Here is a 13,964-nt window from a genome sequence, read left to right on the forward strand (position 1 = left end):
AATAAACCCGAATGGCGCGATAGTGCAATGACGCAAGCTTTGCAAACACCGTCCCTCACGTCGGGCAGGACAAGCGTCAATGATGGATGTATAAAGAGAGAGAGAGAGCTACAAAATAGATTTGAAGTGAGAACTAGAGAGCTTAACACCCGTCGACCTCGCGTCGTGCACAATCAGCGTGAATAGAGGATGGATAAGGAAGGAGAGTAGTGCGATAGAGGTGAGGTGAGAGAACAAGAGTGCTTTGAAGACTTAAGAATTCTTGCGTTGTGTGGCTCAAACAAGAAATAGAACACCAAAAAAGAAAGATCAAGCTTATATAAGGGGTAAAAAACGATTGTTATTGACACGTGTTACTCATGCACACATGCCACATGGCATAATTCCAACGGACTCTGTATGGACGGTCGGATGTATAAAAAGCGAGTGTCACGTGTTTATTTTTCACATCCCCCAAACAACACTTCACGTAGTTCCGTACCTCCACCATTAGGTCCGACATCTCTTTTTCCATCTTGTTGTTGCATTTTTCTCTTCAACACGCACGACGCGATATTGACCCCTCTCGCCATCTTTGCGGTATTTGATCTTATCACCCAAGCGGCATGATAATGGGTAGTTTCAACCATTGGAAATACCTTTAATCGTGTTCTGTGGGATTTTCTCTCCAATTGCCGCATTATTTCAAACTTACCGCAGGATGCGATAACGAGCACTTCCAGACCTTGGGAGTGCATCTTATCGCGTCCGGCGGTATTTTTCTGCACTTTCCCGCACGGCGTGATACAGTGCTATTCCAGACTGTGGAGGAGCTGTTATCTCGTTGTTCGGTTGGTGACTTGCATAAAGGCCAACCACAGTATCCCAAGCCTATTTTGATGATTTTGCTGAGCGAATGTGAGGAGTAATAGTGCACTTCATAGATAATGAAATCAATGCATGCGCATGCACATCTCTAGCATCCCAACAAGATTGTTTAGCTCTAGGAAAAACAACTCTAGTAGTAATAAACCTGCTAAAACCATCAACATCCTCAATGAGCATGTATCCACAGAAGGCAAGCATACGTACATCAATGCCTACACAACATTCCAAATTCCCTTCGACACAAGAACATGCGTAATCATGTAAGCCGACATTGGGTAGTTATCTCCATGCAATATATCCTCAGAACAAACATCTTGAAAAAATTTGTATTGTTGTTAGCCACGGCAAGTGATTGCACCTGATTTGAAAACTACTATGAAAGAGGAAAAACAAATTAGGATTCACACGTGCTATATAGCACAACCCAATGAGGGTTGTAAGAGACCTGTTCTACAAAAAATTGTAGTGACAAAAAATCTACACGAAAGGACAAAATTGCATGTGTAGTACTGCTTGTAGTGAAAACAATGGCCGTAATGAACCCAAATCAAAATTTTGAGCACACCAAGCTCTACTAACCCACTTGAAGTATTACTCAACCTGATGAAACTCACCAAAGATCACCTTAATCGAAAAAAGTGAGTAGGGGGGTGCTGGCAACTATGCTCGAGAGGAGGCAACCTACTCTGATAGGACACACAACGTGGAGAAGATGAACAAGCTCAAGGCCACAACAAGGAGTGTGTACAAATAGAAAGATAAGTTAGCCCTACAGTGATGAGCGTATATACAATGCACGGGGGAGAAAACCTCCTAGTGAGGAAAATTGTGCCCCAACAATCCTAAGTGTGTTTACACACATCACGACCACATATATGGTAACATTGGCTACAACTTTAATGTAAAACTTGCACCGAAAGTCTATTGCATCACGTATAGACATGGGTATGGAGACTTAAGAGAAGTAGAGAAGATAAGGTTGGGCTATTTCTAACAATCCAACAAAACTTGGCGTCATCATCATTGTCATGCAACCCCTTGAGCTGAGTTCTTCACTCTCATCGGACAACGAGTTTTTGGTATACTCGCCAATCGTGAGTTTTAGGTTCTCACAACTTGGTAGTACTATCGAGCTACCAACATGTGGGGTTTTCGGTTTGCCCCCAAACCTCGGGTTTAAGTTTACCCGTTAACCTCATGAGAATGGGTTACAAAACAAGTTGGGGCTTTTCATAAATTATGAGGGAAGGTCTTACCATCGACTTCATTGTACTTGTTGGGGCATTTTCTAATCCCATTACAACCATAAGAGGACTTTTTGATCGAGTCATTTACAATTAGTACAAAAAATATGCAAGGTTTGGTTGCTCAAAAATTGATTGATCATACACATCTTGTATGCACATGCATCAAAATAGTCTTTATGCATGATGGTGTGCCAGTCACCTCAAAATGAAGCCTTTTTTTTTTATAGACTTAATAACAAACTGTTGCCGTGAGGTCCCCTCCCCTTTACCATATCCATTTGGAAATAGGAGGGTACCGCATAGGTCGCTAGGCCCTTATCGATTGAGAAAAGCATAGTCAAAATAGACAAGATTTCTAATGGAGAGACTCTCGTCACCAAGTAACTTGAGTCCGAGACATTGAAAAGGTTTCCTAGATTTGTCTCGCAGGGAAAGCATGAACTAACACAATAATTTAACGTTCTTAATTCTCACCTTCCAAAAGAGAGAAACCCCAAATGCCTTTTTCCCCATTATTTTCAGAGGCGCGTACAATTGGGACTTCTCGACTCTTGGCACAATGAGTTTCTAGTTTATCTTCTTCTATCAATGAGGAGCGGAGAGTTTCTCCACTAATCGAGACCACCCATCCTTGACTGGTAGCCTGAGCTAGTTCCCACTTTCCACCCCCACACTCACACTTTGTTTTGCTTGTTTTCTATTTACTACAACATGATTGTTCATACACAAAGTTTCTTTTTATGGTTTCCTTCACAAGTTCGTTATTAAGACATCCCTTCAACCAATATCAAATTAGCACCAAGACAACCTTTCCTAGAAAAAAAACAACATACCACTCTTCTTCATTGAAATATCCAAACCCCAAGAGTTCACTCCTCTTGGTGAGAGTTTATTGCTCCTGGTGTCTTTAGTTGCCCATACAACTAAATTTTCCCTACAACCTGGGTACAAACCCGGAGTGACTAATTTGCAACCTGGGCACCAATCCGCAAGTATTATCTGAATCCATTCTTGGCACCAACCCGCAAGATGTGTGCAACCATATGCACTGCTTTAGCGTTCACTCCGCTAAGCTCTCCTGCCTAGATATCAAAGGGAGTTTTGACTATATCAGTATAGGATTTCTGAATGAAGAAGATTCGAGAGTTCTTCTACTAGGCAAACATTTCTTTCCTATGAGCAACATACTACTTTCCAAACAATATTTCCCTATTAATAAAACTTAAGAAAATTAACAAGTTCAATTGATGCTGTTTTGAATTGGGAATGACCCAATGTTTAGGTAGTTTTCCCCTTCCTATTTACTCATGATGCAAGGAACAAAAAAGAAATTTCCTACCTGTTCTTAAGCAATAACATCACTTTGTGGGATAAGTGGCACATACTCATTCATCGGGGCCTTTCCTTTGCCTTAACCATAACTGGTTCCTGCTTCGTGATAGTGTGATCCACCATAGCAAGTTCTCTTGGGTGCCATTCCCACTACTAGATACTTAACTTAACTTAAGAAGTTGTAAACTAAAGTATAAGAATCCAATGGAAGTAGAGTAAATGATTATAAGTATTTTAATTCCAAAACATATAGGGTTATTCCACACATCAAACCAAAAACATATGCTTGATTAATCCTGCCATTATCTTATGATAAACATGCGTTATAACCCATACACTAATCACATGATTAATCACTTATAGAACAATCCATCATTTTAGTCGGACAAAATTCTTGAATATGATTAGCTAATTCATGCAAGCATCTAGGTTACATTGATAAAGGATTGTGCATGCAATCAACACATTGATTATGTAATCGAGCAACGAGACCTTCATTACTTTGTAATGTAGCTAAATTACCATAAACTAGGTATAATGATTGTTGATTTTCAATTGAGAACAGGTAAATAAGAGTGTAGCAGTTGATAATAGAGTAGCAATTGAAAAGGACTCCAATTGAATAATAATATGGTAGTAATTAGAAAGGATTCCAATTGAATAATAATATGGCAGCGAAAGGATTCCAATTGAGAGAAGAGATTGATAATAACTTGATTAAATAATAGATTTACATTACCCAAATGTGCTTTGGAGTTATTGATATCTCAAAGCTTCAATGCGGTAGTCACCAAGTTGTTTTCCACAACAGCAGAGGACCCTTCTCCCAAGTGTGTATAAAATTGAGTGTGAATGCTCTTTATATAGAGTTTTGGGGGTTTCTTGATGCTCAAGGCATGCCCATACCTCCCTAGCTCACCCCCTCTTGCCAAATGAAGAAGTAGAGGTGTCGTGAGCTTCTACTTAGCCATTAGAGGTGTCCCAATTTACCCAATTGAGTGATACACCTCATGTAGTGCCCCCATGCTCATAGTCAATCATACCATAAGATATGGGTCCATGGCTATGGATCATTTATGGGCATCCATGGACATACATACACATGCACATGCATAGACATACATACCTTAGACTTAGGAATCCAATTATTAGCACTAGGATGAAAATTAATTATCTAGACTGAGCTTAGCTTATTAGAATTTAATTCTGAAAGTTGCTATTAAAAGACAAGCTTGAGGATGACAAGTTAAGGTGTCAGATGCGCACAGATGTTATATTTAGTAGTTTTTGGATTAGGCAGCTATTTTTATGGAAATTCACGATGGGATAGATTTAGACGAGACAGTCGCGTCTACGTGGACACAAGCACCTCAAAACTTACTATATTTGGACAAAAGTGACAAAAAAATAAAAATTTTAAATTTGAAAAGCTTACATCAATATATTTATCATTAGCTCATCAGAGGTGAAAAAATTTCCAAAAATAGAAACTTTTTATGTATGACCAAAATGGCTCAATATTTTTTTCCTTTGCATGGGAATCCCCTCTTCGAGCCTCTCCGAGGGTGCTAGAGACCTTACAGCTGCACCGAAAAAGAGAAATTTGAGGTGTTGGAAAACTCCTCTCACCATGAAGGACGGAAGGCTTTTGCTTGCTCTCATCGCTCTCAAAAATTTTCCTCAGAGAAATTAAATAAGTTATGTTGTTCTCATTATTGCTTGTATGAACGTTACCACTGCATTGTAGGAATAGAATTGCTCATCTCATTACCTTAGAAATTATCAAACCTAAGGTCAATTCCTTCACTAGCTTATTAGGATAGGACGTTGATGCCGCAAGCCGCAAGCCATGGCAACAAATAACTGCGACATGATCGACTCCATACCAACAACCAGAGATTGATGTTCTTGACCCTGATTTTCCTCTTGCTCACCTACATTCTCGAATACTACTACGGGGAAGATGACACCAAATCCATGGATGTAGGGGAGGATGAAGAGCTCACCTTTGGTGTCTGTTGTGTTGGGCACCTTGTGTGCTCTTCCTACTACAGATTGTATCTGCTACTGTCATGGTCACATGCCTCCTGATTTGAGGGGAAAGTACAAGGAGATTACCCGCTTGATGATGTCGCGATGGCAAGCTTGTGAGAGTGTATGTGTGGTTGGGGGTAGCAGAAGAAGACTTAAGGTCAACGAATTCAGCAACATCAAGCCTCTTGTCAAAGCAACGGAGTTTAAGATGGTGGAAATAGAGACAACCATGGTTCCCACAACAGGAGCCAAAGCTACGACCGAGTCTAGCTCTGCTCTACCTAGCTCAGTTCGTCTCTCTTTACTCTTCTCTCCAAGCTTAAGACCTGGTGACCAAAGCTCTAATACCAATTGTAGAGCTCGCAACAACGGAAATCTACTATGTCGTGTATAGACATGGCTATGGAGAGAGTAAGAGCTTGCAACAACATAAGTCTACTACTTCATGTATACACATGGCTATGGAGAGAGTAAGAGAAACAAAGAAGATAAGGTGCAAAAGAAATATTTTTTCTTCAATAAGTTATAAAGCCTTTATAAAATTTACAATATGTTGACACCCTTGACCGCCCATGTTTGGACTGACCCTAACATTTAAGCACACAAATTCTACAAACATAAAGAACAGATGGCGCTGGTCTCTCTCCTTCTCTCTCTCTCTCTCTCTCTCTCTCTCTCTCTTTGCCATACCAAGTGTGGTCAGAGAAGCATGCAAGGATTCGTTTCTCTCTGATCTCTCTCTCTCTCTCTCTCTCTCTCTCTCTCTCAAACACCTACTTAACTATGCTCAATTTAATAAATTAGATATGACATTCAATTACATAGTACTTTGATTAAATTAAAGTACTTCAAAAATTGAAATTATCACTAAGGGTTGACTTGTTTTGAGGACGTTGATTGCTTGTGTAACCCAAAATTAAGTCACTTATGCCAAACAACAATTTTGATATTGGGTTTGCTTCTTCTTCCTTTTTTTCATTGCTATTGTTATGGCTTTGTGGAGGTTGGTTGATGTTTTGGATCAAGAAATGTTTCTTATGGCTTTGTGGAGTTTGGTTGATGTTTTGGATTAAAGAATGGATGAAAGTTTTGAAATCTTTTTGGATGGTTGTCCTCATGCTACTTGTTTTGCTGTCTCGGACTGTGGTGTCAATATGGGTTGGGGTTTTGGAGCCAAGGGAGAACCGGTTCGCTTGAGGCAGATGCGTTATGTTTCGTGGCAGTCTCTGACCTTCTTGCCCTACTATTTGAAGGTGCATGGCTCACCTCTATAGCCTGCTATTATGGGATTTTTGAACTACTCTGATTGTTGAAGCTGTGATGCGTGCTTTGGAGGCTTGTTCTTATCAGGCTTCTCTTGCGAGGTGATGGAGGTGCTAGACTCTGCCCTTGGTACGGCTCAATCTCGTTTTAGTTGTTGAATTCTTTTGATGTGTATGGATAGGGCTCCATGTAAAGCCCACAATTGTTGTTGTTTTTTATGTGAAACATATGGTGTATGGGTAGGGCTCGCTATAAAGCGCATAACTTACAATGTAATACGATCCGTGATGATCTTGGATGCCATGGCCCGATGTGGGCATGGCTTGCAGTGTAAGTTTTTTTTAATTTTAATATATCTTTGACTCACAATTCATTAGTTTTGCACAAAAAAAAAAAGGATGAAAGTTCTTAAGCAATAGTTTGAAGCGTTGTCCATTTGTTTGCCAAAATAATTTCGAGTGGAACAGGCTGGCAAGTAGTTGAAATCATAAGTTGTTGGAAAAAGAAGAGCTGGTTCTTGTTATCATGGGTAGTTTTTGATTTAAATGTTTTCCTTGGTAGCTTTAATCCCTTTTTTTTAAAACCAAACTCACAAAAGTGAGTATATTAATATATTAATCGAAAACAGAAAGTTACAATGAAGGCCATGCTCCCCTGGCACTAAGTAACACCTATATTTAATGCGGAAGGAGTATTGGGATTGACGGTCGGGGTTGAGGAGCAAAATCTTGAGGTGCACTAAACTTGGTCCGCGAGAGAAGTGAGGCGTATCGTCAAAAAAACGAGGCACACTAAACTTGGTCAACGAAAAAAACAAGGCATGCCACAGAGATTTGAACTCGTGACCATCCAGTCCAAATTTAGGGTCACATAGGCTAACCACCTCACTCGCACGTACATCGTGTATCCACAATCGCTTTTACGATGTTGTATTGTAAGTTGACATGCATTGCTTAGGTTTAGTTTTTGAAAAGACATATGGGGTTACGATCTTCCCAACCTTTGTGCGTGGAGTTTCCCATCCTTGATCCCATTATCCCCCCCCCCCCCCTTTCTTAAATATAGGTGTTACTTAGTGTTGAGGCCATGCTTCACTCGAGCCATGTCAGCTAACAACCACCAATCTTTTCTTTGGTAGCTTTAATCATGAGATAAAGAAATAGATTCCTCTAATCTACGTGGGTAAAACTTATTGACTAAATAGAATTCTAAATATAATTTAAGTCCATCTTACTTGCTAATGGCTTTTATTTATTTATATATATATATATATATATATATATATATATATGTATATATGTGTGTGTGTATGTGTGTGTGTGTATATTTCTTACTTGCATAGTGCAAGGACATTCTAAAGAGAAGAAAACTCTAAAAAGAAGATAAGTAAAGGAAAACACAAATGTTTTTTTTCAAGTGCTCAGTTTATCTTGAATTTCTTAGGATTCCAAAAAATTATAAAGAGCCTTGGCATAAACCTAAACTTAAACCTTAAATATTTTTCTCAGATTGAACTGCAAATTACATCTTTATCTTCTCATTGGCATTTAGTTCAAAATCCACGTCCACCAAGGCTATGTTCATCAAGGGAATGCTTATCCTTTTTAAATATTTACCTTTCACAACTTAGCACTCATCGAGCTTTTTAACGACGTTATCATCACACTCTTTATGTGTCAACCCACAAGATCTGATCATTGATTCTTGAAGTCTCAACAAATCAACTTACACACTGTTAAACTCGTTGTAGCAGTAAGATTTGTTGTCTTCCATGAACATGACATTATCCATACATAAAAACCCACCTAATAATTTTGCAACATCATTGTTGGCACATTTTTTCACAAGGCTCACATTGTAAGGTATTGAAAACAATCTAAACAATCCCTTTGTCATGTGTTCTAGCACGATGGCTTTGTACAACGCTTCATAAGGTTTGAAACGTATTCTTGCATTGTTTCATCATTTTTTGAGGCGACATACTTTTTTTTGATTCAATAAAATAATTGCGATGTAAAACTTTTCCAATGCTAGCATTGGATGGGTCATCCAATAGCTTGCAGGCTCCTTTGGCTTGACAATGTGGTGTAGTAGAGTACGTTCTATTACTTGAGCATCTGAATTGATTTCCATCATCATGCGTGCCAAATGCCTGCAAGTTGAAATAAAGTTTTAGTGTGCAAAAATTATAGAATATATGTCAAAAGTGTGTACCCTTGTCTATACCTCGTTTGATGGATACGTTTCTTTCGTGATCTACCACATGAAGATAGTACGAACATTGCCTCTCTCTTTCGTTTGCAAATGCAAAAGCCAAGGAAAATGTGAATGGCCGTGATGCATAAGTTCGAGGATCGATCGGGTAAAGACGACCATCAACCCATAAATTGATTCCTTTACACCCAATGCTGCATAGTTGATCTACACATTGGGATTGGATGTGCCAACTCGCATGGTTGCATATTCTTGCTCCAAAAATTAGTATTTAAAAAATATTGTTTTCATGTTATTGATGTCTTGAAATGGAAGGGGATTGAATAACATTTAGAGTGGGATTGATCAAGTTAATTAAAGAGACAAAGTGTAATGGTGATTCACAATGCAACAGCTACCATAACCATAGGATGTTGGCTATAAAGGGAAGAATAAGAGAGAACTCAAAGATATGAGATTTGGATGATGTTGTGGAGGAAAGAAAGGGAGGAAATGCAAATTAAACTCCTTTGAATTCAAATAATTGCTCATGGTTGTGCTAGAGAGAGAAATACTGCTGCACACAGTTAGAATAGAGTTTCAAGGGATGCAATATGTAGTCATATAAATGCATCATGTGAGTTCAACAAAAGGGGTCTTTTTTAATCCATAACTTTTAGCCAATTTAACAGACACATTAACAAAAAAAATATTTTTCATTTTGAAAAAAATCCTAAAATAAAGAGTCAATTTATTCATTCAAACATGTCAATAAAGGATTTTTTTAACACCCCTGAACGCATGTTGGGGGGTTCTTAATAGTTCCCCCCCCCCCCCCCCCCCCAAAAGAATAGACTCTTCCATTGCTCTAAGCTGGAGGTGTAATTGAAAATGCATGAGAGAGAGAGAGAGAGAGATAATAAAGGAAGAGAGAGAGAGAGAGTGAGCAAATCTGCAACCTTAAGAGATCTTCACTTTTTGTCAAATCTAAGTAGCAAAAAAAGGTCCCTTCAATGATTGGGAGTAGAAGTGACTTTGATGAGAGAGAGAGAGAGAGTTTTAAAGAGAGAGTGCAAAAAGAAAATATAAAAAATCTACTTTTTTAGTAGGTGGAGAGCTGAAAAATGCTTCCTTCAATAACCTTAAAGTGAGTGTGTGTGTGTGTGTGAGAGAGAGAGGGGGGGGGGGGGGAGTTGAAAAATAATAATTTAAAAAATTCTAAAACATATACTATAAAATTACATTAACCACTCTTTTTTATAAAAACTACCTATTTTAAAAGACAAAATATAGAAATAGTTTGACCACTCTTTCAAGTTTAATCAAACTTAACTTAAACAACCACCACCACCACCACCACCCCCCCCCCTTTCTTCTTAAATATAGGTGTTACTTAGTGTCGAGGCCATGCTCCACCCAAGCCATGTCATCTAACAACCACCAATCTTTTCTTTGGTAGCTTTAATCATGAGATAAAGAAATAGATTCCTCTAATCTACGTGGGTAAAACTTATTGACTAACTAGCATTCTAAATATACTTTAAGCCCATCGTATACTTGCTAATGGCTTAAATATATATATATATATATATATATATATATATATATATATATATATATATATATATATATATATATATATGTATATATATGTGTGTGTGTGTGTGTGTGTGTGTGTGTGTGTGTGTTTCTCCTACTTAGATAGTGCAAGGACACTCTAAAGAGAAGAAAACTCTAAAGAGAAAATAAGTAAAGGAAAACGCAAATGTTTTTTTTAAAGTGCTCACTTGAGCTTGAATTTCTTAGGATTCCAACAAATTATAAAGAGCCTTGGCATATCCTTTGTACAGGGATAACCAAGAAAGAATACATCAGAGGGTGATCTGACAAGCCTTACATCTTTAACTCGTAGGACTTACTACAGTGTATTCCCACCAGCACATTTCTAGAACAACATTTGAGCCTAGGGGCTCACACTTACCTTCAAACGGTAGCGCATTCCTCGATTGCCAAATAACTCTTAATACCATGGCTCTTACTATGCAAGTGTCAGTCATAAGATCCAAGTCCTCAGTGGACTTGGAGCCCATTGCAAGGTCACGCCTAAAGAAGGAAATCCTCAGAGGTGTGTGCACCCTCCTGTAGATTGTGCCTGCGAAATCCTTGATTTTTAGACATCCCTAGAATAGGTGCGAAAGGGCTTCATTCAGGTGCTTGCATCTGACGCAGGTACCATTGGCAAGACCTCTAGCTTTGTCTTTGTCTCCGCTCGGGATGATTCCAAACAGAACTCTCCAAAGAAATACTTTGTCCCTTTCTTCACATTTGGCCCGCGAGGTGTTCCGAAGAACTTGATCCTATTTGCTTGCAGCCCACTTTTTGGACCAGATCCTATTGAGGTGGACAATCCACTCCTCCACAAAGCATAGTTTTTTGTAGATAATCTTAGTCTTGGGTGAGCTAAACAGTCTCTATCCAGGCCACTTCCAAGATTTCCAATCTAGCGGTGAGGAGTAGGGAGGAAGGGTAGGATTGATACCTTTCCAAGTAGCCTCCCGACGAGGACTTGCTCTTGGAACAAGAGGTTACAACAAAACTTCAGAAGCGCTAGGGTTTGCTACTCCCCTTTTTTATCATTCCACAGAGCCTCCAAGGTGTCAAGGCCCTTGTTGTTCATGGTCCTAGCAGTTTCAAGCCAATGGTTATCACGGCACAAATCTTCCACAATGGGGCCTCATGGAGACCAATGCCTAACTGTTCCTTTCTAGTATCTAATCTCCTCTTTCCACTTGAGCGCCACGGCTGCTTTACAACATTTTTCAAGTAGGAAAACACAAATGTTATATCAAGGTGCACTCAATCTTCTCTCTTTATATGAACACAAAAAGTCTTTTGACTTTCCACTTCCATGGGTATTTTCATTTCCTAAATTCACCATTCACTCATGCATTTAAGATGTTTTGAAAAGCTTTTTAATTCTTTGAGACCGAGGAGACCTAAATTGCACCCTTTCCATGTTTTGCAGAGCAAATAAGGTTTGTCAAAACCTACTTATGTATTGTGTATCAACTTTCCATTATTTAAATTGAAGTATTGTTATAACATTAGAGATACAAGAGACAAAAAAGCAACAGAGCGACAAAGGCTTTGGAATGGGGAGAGCATACAAGGTACTTCCACAACTCTTTATCTCAATGGTCCCCTTGGCTCTCTAAGGCTGGAGGCATCTTGCTGACTCCTTTCTCGAGGGAAGTCGCAAGAAAGGTTACTAACAAAGTTATTAGACGCATAGGCCAATTGTGGGACTACAACAAAGGCTATTGAAAAGGAACAAACCAACTAGCCGTCAAGTTTATTCTCAATGGGTCCGAAAGATTGTTGATCAGTAGAGATCTAGACTCACAGCTCAATAGGTGGTGTTTATAGGGACTGTGAATCCATGCTCGAGTGAAAAGCCTGGCATTGGCCTATGAACAGACATTTCCTAAAACCGCAAACTAAAGATGTGTATCTCACCCTTATAGAATCACAGGATTGGTTCTCCTCGCTCAATAAGCAGTGGGGAAAATGTTGGCCAGTGTCAAGATGGGAGATGGTCATGAAGAACATATGGCACCCTCAATGGCCGTATGGGATGAAGGTTTTCTTATGGAAGGTTCTATGGGGAGCCATGCCAATTGGAGTGAAGGTCCTTGCCATGAGAATTGGTCTAGACAAATGCTTGCAATGCAAAACAACTTGTGATGACCTCTCTCACCTATTCAAGGAGTGTCCGACAATCTGTGGTCATCATGACATGTAAGATTTGCAAATGGGTCCAAATAACCTAGAAAATAGGATTCTTTAAGATCGATCTCTTCTAGGGAGGGAAGACATTTAAGAGCAAAGCACCGCTTATTGCTACACAAATCATGAGGTATTTCTACTTTAAACAAATTTGGAAGACAAGAAACTGTCGGATCTTTGAGAACTCCTTGGAAAAAGCTAAGTTCACATATATAGTCCAAGAAAGCAGGGAAATGATCATCACCATTTGAAAGAAAAGGAACTCAAAGGAGTGAAACGGGACCATGGGAATAGATGTGCAAAGGTGAAAGTATGGGTTTATCTAAGCTTGGGGGGTGGGTCCCCCATTAGTCGATGTATCTATGATCTGTTGAAGTGGCCATGGCTTGGGCAAAAATTGATAGAAAAACATAACAAACATGTGGCATAGAACAGAAAAACAAGCTTTTGAACTCCGCATATGTTGATGGACTGGGTCCTTGAAACAAATCGTTGGAAGAGACACCACTGGATTTCTTTCTTGATGAGCTTTGATTTTGAACTCACCCTTTTGTTTTGCTTTGGCATCACAAAGAACACACCGCATGGAAAAATAATTTTTTGTAGTAGAAGACAAGCTTGAAATTGTAGCCAAAATGAAAGAAGGCTCTGTGTTTAATTGCTCCACGTTCATAGCAAAGCTTTGTTTTGAGCTTTGAGTGGGAGTTACCTCTATCGTTGCTTGGAAAACGCCTTTGAAGTCGTCAAACTCCTCCCAAGCCATAATCGATCACTTGCAAAGTCAACAACACATGTAAAATTTGTAGCAGTACATCATATTGAAAGGCTTGCTAACAAGCTTGAAAATCAATTGCTCCACATGTTGGTTGACTAGGAGAACCCTAACTCGGATAGCGTTTTGATATGTTGCACATTTGTGGGTACCACAGTCACCTAAACATCGTTTTAAAATGTTGTCAACAAGCACCAGCTAGCTTGCCTTGCTATCAAACGGTGTTTTGAGATGTTGTCGTTTACCACCACCTTGGGATGATGTCGTTATCAATTGTGAAAGTGTCCATAGGTGGCAGCATTTCAGAACGTCTTTGGATGAGCTTGCTGCCAACTTGATCTTTTTCTCGCCAGAAAACGGGAGCAGTTTGAGATGCCCCGTTGCTTGCCAACTGTATGTGCTCTCTTGTGCACTACAAAGATTGCTGCTACAATTGGGGACGTTGTCTTGATATGCACATCGACCAAACC

This window comes from Adiantum capillus-veneris, chromosome 3 (genome assembly GCF_014529385.1).
Source record: "Adiantum capillus-veneris isolate H3 chromosome 3, ASM1452938v2, whole genome shotgun sequence".
Taxonomy (NCBI): Eukaryota; Viridiplantae; Streptophyta; class Polypodiopsida; order Polypodiales; family Pteridaceae; genus Adiantum; species Adiantum capillus-veneris.